This window comes from Pleurodeles waltl, chromosome 8, assembly GCF_031143425.1.
Source record: "Pleurodeles waltl isolate 20211129_DDA chromosome 8, aPleWal1.hap1.20221129, whole genome shotgun sequence".
Taxonomy (NCBI): Eukaryota; Metazoa; Chordata; class Amphibia; order Caudata; family Salamandridae; genus Pleurodeles; species Pleurodeles waltl.
This window is the reverse complement of record NC_090447.1, coordinates 62,084,261-62,094,552: the sequence shown is the minus strand read 5'-3', so window position 1 is coordinate 62,094,552 and position 10,292 is coordinate 62,084,261. Positions and strand designations below refer to the sequence as shown.

At 39.6% G+C, this 10,292-nt stretch overlaps 1 pseudogene; it reads right to left on the bottom strand.

Annotated features, from left to right (window-relative positions):
* Nucleotides 1-1,766: 1,766 nt before the first annotated feature.
* Nucleotides 1,767-2,577, bottom strand: LOC138249442 (olfactory receptor 51G2-like; annotated as a pseudogene).
* Between the last annotated feature and the right edge of the window lie 7,715 nt (nucleotides 2,578-10,292).

Here is a 10,292-nt window from a genome sequence, read left to right as displayed (position 1 = left end):
TGGGGCTTCTTGGGCCACTTGTGAAAGAGTTACAGAGGCAGTCACTGTTCAGATGGCCCCAGAGAACTTGCCTGCCAGAGAGCACTTCACCACTGGAACACTTATGATTCTAATAAATAGGATGGGCAATAGGATGGTGTGAGAAGCCTTTTGTGGCCACTTGCCCTGTGATTTTTCAAAGTGGGAAGATTCTGACAGAAAAGGATTCATACATCTGGCCCGAAGAATCTGTCATGTCTGGGGCATCATGGGTGCAAGGGCTGGGCCCATGAATACCAAGCCTCTCTTCTTAAGGCTCAACAGCTTCAACCTCATGCATGGTTGCATGCCTGTCTCGTTTAGGGATAAAAGGGAAAGTGGACGCACCCAAAAATATTGATGGCCTGAATTAGAGTTTGCACGGTGGGATTCTCAATCACAAACGTGACGGATATCTCGTCCATGGTATTGCAAGTGAATTATATCCTATGGCCCTCGTAATGAGGTGGACGGAACATCTGTCACGTTTGTGAGGGAGTACCCCATCTGCCAGATTCTAAATCAAGCCCGAGTCTTTTGGATGTAGAAAAGAATGGGTTCATAGGCTTGTCAGAGAATTGCACAGCAATGTACAGTTTAGAGAGCAAGTGGAGTGCATTGGGATGCAAAGACTTCATCAACCACGAATGGACAGGCACAGAGAAGGACACAGGGACAGAGTTACTCAGCAGCACTAGGAACATATAGAAAATGTCATAAGGATTTAGAAAGTATCAGCTCCACCATGTCCAAAACAGAAAACAAATCAAAATACGATATGTTAGGTGGACTGCAATTAAGTATTTGACTTGCATGCCATGCTGGACATCTCACATTTCTTTGGCGATAATGACAAAACATTAAAATACATTTTAAAGGTAGGTAGGAGAACTGTGAACTAGGGAGCACAAATAGTGCAGACATGTAAACTTTCCATAGCTCGATTCAAAATCTTAAGACTATAAAATAACTCCGGTCAATCATCACATGAATAATCATATTAGAAAATCACAGAATTCCAAACAATTGGTGTACATTAATTAAAGATTTTCAGAATCGTTGCATAAATGCGTTATTATTAAAGTACAAAGGACTGCGATGCCATGCAGTTATTGCTTTCATTCAGAGTCCTGCTAAACTCGCATTACATACTGTATCCATGAAATGCCTCTGAGGTACATACTCTAGTAAAGCATTATGGACAGATGCAGTGTTTAATGCACTAGAATGTACATGTTTCTCCTATTTACGGGGCCTTTCATTGAGCAAAACTTTGCAAAATATTATAGCGATGGTGCAATAATGTAGAAAAAATAAGAATACCGATTTATGTGCAAACTCTTACTTCTGCATGATTTAGAATTTACCTCTAGGTATTGATTGTGAAATATTATAAAATAAAATAAATGTACCAGTGTAATGTACAATCTGAAACAGACTCGGCCAGATATTTTATATGGAACAATGTTAATCTCACACATCACACACAACGGTACCGAGTTGCCTGATTTATTTTTCTTGCAATCACTCTTTTCTCTCTTGTGGACAGAGGGAGTCTGTGTCTGGTCCAGGTGGGTGGGGCAGCATGCAGTGAGTTCCAATTGGCTGTCAGTGTCATCTGCTTCTCAGAATACCCTCTGCACAATTTTCTTTTTATCATATCCAGCAAATTCAGTGATCTGCATTTTCAGTTCAATTCAGGAAATAACATGAAGTCCTTGTTAAGGGAATTATCAATACAGGATCCTTTAGCAAGCAAGCTTGTACAGTGCCTTTTTAATCCTGCGGGTTTTCAAACTATAAAGTATGGGGTTTAAGGCAGGAAGAAAAACATAAATGAGTCCCATCAAAACATGAATAAGAGGAGGGGCATTTTTCCCAAACCTGTGAACTACTGTTAAGCCAATAAGGTATATACGATATCAGAACCACAGATAGATCAGACACACAGGTGTTAAAAGCCTTTAGTTGTCTTTCCTTTGTGTTGATTTTTAAGACAGCTCCTAGAATCATGATGTATGACCATTAAATGAGCACAGAGTCCAACAAGAATGTAGAGAGAACTAGAACCAGGCCATAGGTACTATTGATGGTTGTGTCAGAGCAAGCAAGCCTTATCAAGTCTGGGTGAAAGCAAAAGGCATGTGAGAGGACATTGTTGTTGCAGAACCACAGCTTTTTCAGAAGAACGGGACCTGGAACGTGTATGCTTGGGCTCCTGATGAATGACATTGCTCCAATTATAAGGACATTTGGCCTGGTTAGAACCGAGGAGTGTCTCAGAGGATAACAAATTGCAACAAAGTGGTCAAAGGCCATCAGGACCAAAACTGATGGCAGCAAGGAGGAGAAAGATTGGAAAAAGAACATTTGGGTCAGGCAAATATCAAAATCAATTTTTTTCTTGTTGAACCAGAAGATGCTGAGTTCTGTTGGCAACGTAGAAAACGTCAAACCCAGGTCACAAAGGGCTAGCATTGATAAAAACATGTATATGGGATCAGCGAGGTGTGTGGTATTCCTTATAATGAACAGAATGATGCAATTTCCCAGAACAGAGACAAGGGAAGTTGTGAAGAGAAAGATGGAAATTCAGATGTGGTCTTCTTCTGCCCCAGGAATGCGCCTCAGCATGAAAGTGGTCCAGGAGACATTGGTGGCTTTCACAGCAGCCATGTCCTCATCAAGCTTTGTTTGAGGTCATTTGAAAATGGTCTGCTTTCTGGAAATAAACATAACAATTACTTTTAAATTACCCCACTGTGAATAAAATATTCATTTTAGGTATGTCGTGACTGATTGACTTAAGGATGAAATAGAAAAAATATGCAAAGACCAATCACGTTTGTTTAAAAGTCTAGCATGGTTGATAACCTACAAGAATACCCACTGTAAAAAACCTCATAGTTGTAGGACTTTAGGAGAAAGAGTGAGGGAGTGTACAGGAGCCAACATCTATTTTGATATGACTCACCCTATATAAAACTATAGGATAGGTTGACTATTTTATATGAGGAACAGTGAAAAGAAGCAACACAATACAAATGGTTATTTGGATTGTACCTAAATGTATTCAGTAGATGTGGTTGCGATTTCCACACTGGCTTTTACTGAATGTGCTGGTATTTTGTGAACTAACACCCTATATACTAATAGTCTGGTTTACAGAATACAGAATTGTGATGGGCCCCGATCTGACCTACTTCATTAATATGCAAAAGGTAGTTTACAAATTGCGACCCACTCTGATTGGCCAGAGTCATAGTTATGGGGGCCTGCTCAGTTCAGTAGAGCACCACTTCTGATACTGCTTTTAAACAATCTTATTTTATTTAAATGCAGACCTCTTTCCTAAAAGGAAAATGGGAGGTATCTAAAAAATGAAACAATTTACATCCATTTTTCAGGCGTAGGTAGGGGTCCCAGTTAACACTGCCTGCTCCTAAACAATGTTTTTATCCACATTCACAAGGGAAAGGGGTCCCTTGAGAAGCCTTTCTATTTTGCAAATAGATACCACCTCCTTTGACTTAGTGGTAAAATATTTTTGACCAGCTTTCCATCCCAAAACAACAATATATAATTTATGGGATCAATATTTGGAAAGGAAGTCCTGTCTCTGATAGGGTCAGCCAAAAAGTCACTAAATTAAGCTGTGTTTAACCCTCTAGTAGTTTGGCACAAAAGCAGTATGAAGCACACAAACCCAAACAGTAATAAAATGAAATCCAGATTACTTTTAATGGTAAATCTAGCATCTGAAAGGTCAAAGCGCCAACTTTGGAAATCTAGTCATATGAAACCAGGTCAAAGTCTAAAAATATGGCCAACCACAATGGAGCGATGGACCGTGAGTAAGATATGAAAGGCCTGGTTGGCATTTACCTTCAGACTTAGAAGAAATGTCAACAAAAGAATTTGCTTGAGAAGGTAAAGTTCAGTGTGACAAGTGTGCAGGTGGTGTCCAAGTCATCATCAAGGAGCCGCTGCTACATTTGGAATAAGGGACAGATTTACCAAACTGTCAGGAAATACAGTGCACCATCCAGAAATTGTCACTGGTTTTGTTTCAGAGGTATTTATTTTCAGTTTGTTTGCTTTAAAGTAATCATTTATTTCGATGATTAACCCGGGCCTGACTATTTTGGTAAGACTCAGCAGTACAATGTCGTCTGGATATGCAAGGTGAGATAAAATGTTGGATGCAAATTTACACCATCCTACCTGGTAGATAGATCCACCATGGACTGATTACCAAGGTGAGGAGCAAGCACACCCCCTTGTTTCAATCCCTTTACTATAGTATGGGTTCTGTAGTAGAACAGAGTTTATCACCAGTGCAGGTTGCTAAGGGTTCAAGACTGGCTTCAGGCAGCAAAGTAGTCCTTCCTGGTGCAGCAAAGCAATCTTCTGAAGTGCACAGCAGGCCATACAGCAGGCAGTTCTCTGGGAGTCCTTCCACAGGTCCAGAAAGTTAACTGTAGATGCTGAGGGTCCTATGTTTTATACCTGGTGCCTTCTTTGAAGTAGCAGATGTTTCTAGAGAAGTCCCTTTGAACTGGTTGAAGTTTCTTGTCACCCCGGCGCTGGCTGCATAAACAGTGGAGTGGTGACAAGTCCTTTGAGTGAAGGAAGGGTACAGCTGATTCACTTTCAAGTGGGGCTGTGCCCAGCTTTGCCCCCCATCTTAACAGTGATGTCCCATTTAGGCCCAGCTAAACTCTATATTGTCTGGCTGTCTGGGAGGAATAATCAAAGCTCAACTGGCAACATTATCCAGTCATGTCTCCAGGGGCAGGCACTAAATAGTTAAGACATAAAAATGCCAACTTTCTAAAAGTGGAATTTTCTAAATGGTACCGTACAATCTGATTTTAGCATCAAAGAGGGCTTGCAATTATAATTTCTCAGACACCAAACACAAATTGTCTACCTGTTCCCAATCTAAAGTTAGAATGTATTAAATGTAATAATCTAACCCCATACTATCTCATGGGAGAAGTAGGACTCACAGTACTGAACAATGAATTTAGGAGTTTTTACTACCAGGACAATAAAACCTAAAATTACATGTCTGACTTTTAATTACAATGTATCGTGTCCTATGGGTTACCTAGGGCCAATCTTACGGGTGATTTACAAGTCATAAAAGGGGGGTTTAAGACTTGGCAGGCCAGCTGTTTTGCCAAGTCAAATTGGCAGTTGAAATCTGCATTCAGGCTTCAATAGCAGACCTGGGAAAAGTTTTAAGGGGTACTTTAGTGGGTGGCAAAATAGGAGCTGCATGCCCACTAGTAGCATTTAATTCACAGGTCCTGGGTATATATATGGTATACAATTTTATTAGGGATGTATAAGTAAATTAAACATGCCAATGAGACATAAGTCAATTTTACCATATTTGAGAGAGGGTACAAACACTTTAGCACTGGTTAGCAGTGGTAAAGTGCACAGGGTCCTAATGCCAACAAAAACAAATTCTACAATTTGAGGTTACTGTGCAGAAAGGGCCAGGTTCAAAATATATATACACTTGCAATTTCTTTTTCTTTATCAAATCAAACAATTTTATTCATGAATACATTTAGCTACAGACTACAGACTTCTTCCATTATTATGTGAAATGATTAGATGTTAGTGCCATTTAATGGAACATACTCTAAATGCTTTAACAAGTTACATTCATGTCCCTAATTCAATTTATATTAGCAATAATTACATCATAAAGGAGACAGATTCAGAGGGAACAACATTGGCCATTGACTTTGACAATTGAAGCTGTTTCGTGACTTCCACACAAATATCATAATTTAATCTAAATCCTCTGGACAAAGTGGGAAACCATAGGTCGGTGGGTTGCACATTTGTCCTGGGATTCTGCTGGGTCGGGTTATGCCCCCCTGGTGTAGAGCAAGCTGAAAGTGAGTGGACAGCTGACGGCTTCAGTGCTGATCACAGATTATTTGATGGACTGGCTCCCTCTTGCACTGCAAGGAATAGGTCTGCACTTCAGATCTTGTCTTCTTTGCTCCCTGTCTTACAGCCCACAAAGATCTGGTGCAGATGGAGGAGAGGTACATTGTAATTTGAAAAGACAATGATTAATGCTTGAAAATCATGTATTTGCCCTCCTGAGGTCTACCGTAGCCTACACAACTCTAAACAAAGCCTAGAGAGTACTGTACTACAATGAGCTTGCATGTGACTTCTGTAATTAATTGCTGATGTAGTTACTATTCTGTGTGACCAAGCTATTGTCTCCAGTGCTATTATCATCTTTGAGAATAAATGGGGATTGTCCTCTGAAAGTTGAATCAGCTCCCTCCAGAAAACATGGCTATACTTTAAGGAGGGTTAATCTGGCAAATCAATCTAACCATAAACTGTGCTCAACACAGTTTGCACAGCACTGACATAAATGGGACACAAAAAGGTGTCCTGGGCCAAAAACAAATCAAAGTGAATAAATATGCCTTTTTGAGGAACCAATCAGCAGGTACGGCTTGGGAGTTCTGATTCATGGAGCAGCACAGCAAACTTTTGACCACTGAGTGAAAGCTTTGACTCTGCATGTCATGTCCCTGGTGGGTCTAGGCAGTCAGATATACAAGATAAGCTCCATAAAGTAAACTTAACATGGTCAGTATTGATGACAATCTGTTATGAGCCTATTTGAAAAATAAATCTAAAAGGGTTAGACCTCTGGATGTGGAACTTCAGAAGGTTGCTGAGAAGATTTGCAGAGTCAGAATCTGTAATCAAATAGAAAGCTGAAACTCAAACACTGGTATGCAAAACAGAGGGTGCAGATCTATTCATGATAACATAATCATAGTATGATGCCAGAATCTTTTGAAGCATACTCTAGAATTGGATGACTACTAATCTACAAAGCAAGTGTTCACTTTTTTCTCGGTAGAGTGAGGTGATAGGGTCCCAGTTCCTATCCCTTCACTCAGAGCCATGCCAAGTAAGATCTTTGCCAGTATCCTCAACTAAAGAGACAGAGATGAGCAGAAAAACAAAGAGAGAAGATATCTAATATGATGACCTTAAATAAAGAGATTGGCATTCATTTTGTACCGACAGAAATGAAATGTGCTTGTAAAATTACATGGGTACATTTCCTAGAGTTCTTTTAATTTCAGAGCGAAGTGGAATCAATTTTATAGTACTTTATGTCGAGCTGAGATGTATTATTTTGTGTACCTCGAATGGGAAGCCATGTGAAAAATCTTCCTGTACATACCACAAACTGAAGTTTATTTGCTCAAGTCTGCTATCAGCAGTTGTACCATCTATTGTTTTAATTTGTTAAACAAATGTTCAGTTATTTCCTTCACTTCCTTTGTAAGTCTTATTATAATTATGCATGAAAGTGCGTGTTTCTAAATGTTAATTTGGCCATTAAATCATTTCAGCATGTGGCTTTGTCTCCATACAAGTGCAACTCGATGTTCTGAAAACTATTTTTTATTTTATATTAGTCTATGCTGCAATGTGCCTTTCTGACTTATGTTGAATGGTGACTAAAACCTTTCTTTTAGGTGTAAGTGTTCTTTACACTAAACACTTAGGAATTTTCAACACAACTGTTATTTTTCTCCATGTGGAGATGATGCAAACACATGTTGCTATCTCACGTGGGATCCTGGTTTAATGTTATAACCTACAAAACAGGTTCTTATTTTACCCCTTCTTTTCCTGTCTTTCAAACTAACACAGAAACTTATACCACTGTCCTCCTTGGATCGCTCTTCAAAATACTTGATGATACAATATGAACATTTGCAAATTCTGGTTATTCATGTAAATTTACCTTTATTAGGAGGTAAGAGATGATAATCGTTTCAAGTTGAGCGTAGTAACTTTTATTTTTATATGGTCACAAGGTACCAAGTGAAAACTTGGTATTAAATGTGCCACTAGTGAGAAAGTTTGGTACACTGGTAAAGAAAGATTATCTATTCTGAACAAGATTGATTTGTGAAAATGGAAATATGAATTTGGCTATATCATTTCAATTGGCATGATTTTGCCCAAAGTAGAAAAAAAGACTATCCATATTTTCAGAAGAATTACTAATGTTAAAATCATGTAAAAGCTGATCTTTTTATCTAAGGGGTATATGAGTTTATGAAACTATGTGGATTTGTGAATTTGGACTATTTTGAAAAAAACAATTGAATGTATCTCATTTCTGATTTCTGCCCTGAAGACGCAGAATTGCTTGTTGTGAAACATGTGTTGGCTGAAGGATGCTAAGCTGGTTGAAGGCTAAAATGGCTAAAGTTAACTTTGGGATATAATGAAAATTGTTTGCTTATTGTGATACAATGTAATGAGTACATGATGATATTTGTGCTTTTTTGAATGACCCTTCAAATATAGTATGATCTGTTTGAGATTCGTAACCTCAATAATCTTAATAAAAAGAAAAAATAATGTATTAGTATTCTTTGGTTAATTTATACGCCAAGTTTTTTCACTATGTTAGCAGTATGTGTATTGTGAAGTTAGGTTGAGAGGTTACAATGGGTGCATCTTTTAATAAGTCAGCGATTCCTACCTGCTGGTAAAAGACTCTGAACATGACTGACACCCATCCCATGAGATGTTCCTTAAGACATGTATGCAAACATGCCTGTTTCTCAAAGAATAGAATTTTATTACATCTGTTGATAAAAAAAACGTGAGTTTCCTGTGATCTTTTTTAAAGTAAAAAGATCAACAATTTGAGGCGTGTCATGGCAGAGATGAAGTTGCAGCCCAGACCTGCACAACTAAAAGCATTGAATGAATGGGATTATGTGGTAAATTAAATTTACAGGTATAAGAATGCTGAAAGGACAAATTGAAAATCCTGCCAGCAATTGGATGAATGTGAAATTGCATTTACAGAAGGAAGGATTGAGTCAGCAAATGTTAGGGGGCATATTTATACTCCGTTTGCGCCGAATTAGCGTCGTTTTTTTCGACGCAAATTCGGCGCAAAACTAACGCCATATTTATACTTTGGCGTTAGACGCGTCTAGCGCAAAGTATGGGCAAATAGCGTCATTGTTTTGCGTGAACGCCTTCCTTGCGTTAATGAGATGCAAGGAAGGCGTTCCCGTCTAAAAAAATGACGGCGACGCAAATGCGTCGTATTTATACTCCCGGGCAAAAATCACGCCCGGGAGTGGTCGGGTCAAAAAACCCCGCATTTGCGCCACTTTTTAACGCCTGGGTCAGGGTAGGCGTTAAGGGGCCTGTGGGCTCAAAATGAGCCCACAGGTGCCCTCCCCTGCCCCCAGGGACCCCCCCTGCCACCCTTGACCACCCCAGGAGGACACCCAAGGATGGAGGGACCCATCCCAGGGACATTCAGGTAAGTTCAGGTAAGTATAATTTTTTTTTTTTTTTTTTTTTGGGTGGCATAGGGGGGCCTTATTTGTGCCCCCCTACATGCCACTATGCCCAATGACCATGCCCAGGGGACATAAGTCCCCTGGGCATGGCCATTGGGCAAGGGGGCATGACTCCTGTCTTTACTAAGACAGGAGTCATGTAAATGGCGTCTGGGCGTCGTTAAAAATGGCGCAAATCGGGTTAAGACGATTTTTTAGCGTCAACCTGACTTGCGCCATTTTTAAGACGCCCTAACGCCATTATTCCCTACGCCGGCGCTGCCTGGTGTACTTTTTTTTTTTTCCACGCACACCAGGCAGCGCCGGTCTGCTTGCGCCGGCTAACGCCATTCAATAAATACGGCGCCCGCATGGCGCTTCAGAATGGCGTTAGCCGGCGCAACATTTTTTGTAACTTCTTAGGCAAATCTACAAAGTGGGGCAATTGTGATGGAGTATACACATATTGTATTTATTGCACGTTCAGTAGAGGCATTGCTAGTTCCCAACTGTACTCAGCAACTGAAAAATAGATACTTCACAAAGTATTAGGACATTATTTTGACAGCAGAAAACATTTCAATCAGATGTTGTAATACCATTAATACTGCTACTCTTGTGCCTTTGAGGAAGAGAGATGACGGAGACAAAGCAAAGGTGATCATGATTTTCTTGATGTTACATAGTTATTCACCAAACCAAAACCAACATTTCATATGTACAACTTGAGATGGCTGATTGAATTTACAGATAGATCTTGTCTGAGAGATCATCATAGAACTCTTTCTGCAGCATATACAGTCTGAAATGTGACACATATTATATTGGCTTCTTACTTGTGTAATGTAATTTCAGCACATTCTGCGTGTCAAACAAATTGAGACC